Below are 1,947 nucleotides of genomic sequence, written 5' to 3' on the forward strand. Positions count from 1 at the left end.
CAGTTCCCCATATGCGCCAGTTCTGTTTATTGACGAAGCCATCCAGGTAAAAATAAGCTTCGTCAGTAAACCAAATGCTGCCCACATGCATATCGCCGTCATCAATCCTGTGCACTGTATCGTTAGCGAATGTCTCTCGTGCAGCAATGGTAGCGGCGCTGAGGGGTTGCCGCATTTGAATATTGTATGGATAGAGGTGTAAACTCTGGCGCATGAGACGATATGTGGACGTTGGCGTCATTTGGACCGCAGCTGCAACACGGCGAACGGAAACCCGAGGCCGCTGTTGGATCACCTGCTGCACTAGCTGCGCGTTGCCCTCTGTGGTTGCCGTACGCGGTCGCCCTACCTTTCCAGCACGTTCATCCGTCACGTTCCCAGTCCGATGAAAGTTTTCAAACAGATCCTTTATTGTATCGCTTTTCGGTCCTTTGGTTACATTAAACCTCCGTTGAAAACTTCCTCTTGTTGCAACAACACTGTGTTCTAGGCGGTGGAATTCCAACACCAGAAAAATCCTCTGTTCTAAGGAATAAACCATGTTGTCTACAGCACACTTGCGCGTTGTGAACAGCACACGCTTACAGCAGAAAGACGACGTACAGAATGGCGCAACCACAGACTGCGTTGTCTTCTATATCTTTCACATCACTTGCAGCGCCATCTGTTGTTGAAAATTGTAACTACTGTAATTTCGAAAGTTTGTCCGCCTGAAAATGTACTGTTGTCCCAAGCATATTGCAACAAACGGTGTAAGAGAAGGGAGGCCTTCTCTTACACAGAGGAGGCAATAAAACGATACGTAAAACCATATTTCTGTTTTACAAGCTCTGAAGCCAGTTATCAGTTAAGGAGCAAAACGTTGTCCTACCTGTTGACCGGGCCATGTGGAGACAGCTAGCCGCTTCCCGGCAGTCCTCTGGGTGGATGGCGGCGTCGGCCCAGGGCAGCCAAAGCAGGGCCTCAGCTGGGCGCCGAGCGAGACCCGTCGTAAAAACTTTACTCTGAAGTCCAGTCCGCAGCTCGTGGTCGTGCGGTAGCGTTCTCGCTTCCCACGCCCGAGTTTCCGGGTTCGATTCCCGGCGGGGTCAGGGATTTTCTCTGGCTCGTGATGACTGGGTGTTGTGTGATGTCCTTAGGTTAGTTAGGTTTAAGTAGTTCTAAATTCTAGGGGACTGATGGCCGTAGATGTTAAGTCCCATAGTGCTCAGAGTCAACCTCTGAAGCCCAGGCTCGCTCTGTCCTCTACGAAGAATGCGTGCCTTGTTCCTTTACCGCTCAGCTGTGACAATAACCTTTTAGACTTATACGTTAACCCAAAGTACACCAATATGGCAAGCTACAATTGTAATAAGAATTAAAAAGGAAATAGCTGATGTAAAAAAAGGAAATCTAAGCACATTCATTGTTTAGATATTACTCACAGGAAATGTGCATATCACATTCTTTATAAGACCTAACAACTATAAAAATGTAATTAAAAACGAATTAAACATGAGTCACGTCACGTTAAAATTGTGACGTTTTCCTATAGACCCAACGTTTAATTCCCATCTGCTGAGGACATCAGAACCGGGTGAGGGAGGAGGGAAGGGGAAGCGAAGGGGCATGTTGCTTGGGCGTGCTACACACAGTACAGAGTGCAATGAAACCACAATCCCCTGTGAAAATGTTGTGGGTTGGCAGGAGAGCCAACACCGGGTATGAGAGGAAGCCGAAAGGCACGCGTTTTAGCTCACGCAGGCTGGCGTGAGGTCTGGAACAGGACAAGGGAATTAGACTTTAGAAAAATGTACGTAGTTGGTGGAATACTTAACTTTAATCCATAAATGGTGAACGTCGCTCTTGACGGTACATTATTCATAATCTCAATAGTGACTGGTAATGGCGCCTTGCTAGGTCGTAGCAAATCACGTAGCTGAAGGCTATGCTAACTATCGTCTCGGC

This window comes from Schistocerca piceifrons, chromosome 1 (genome assembly GCF_021461385.2).
Source record: "Schistocerca piceifrons isolate TAMUIC-IGC-003096 chromosome 1, iqSchPice1.1, whole genome shotgun sequence".
NCBI lineage: Eukaryota > Metazoa > Arthropoda > Insecta > Orthoptera > Acrididae > Schistocerca > Schistocerca piceifrons.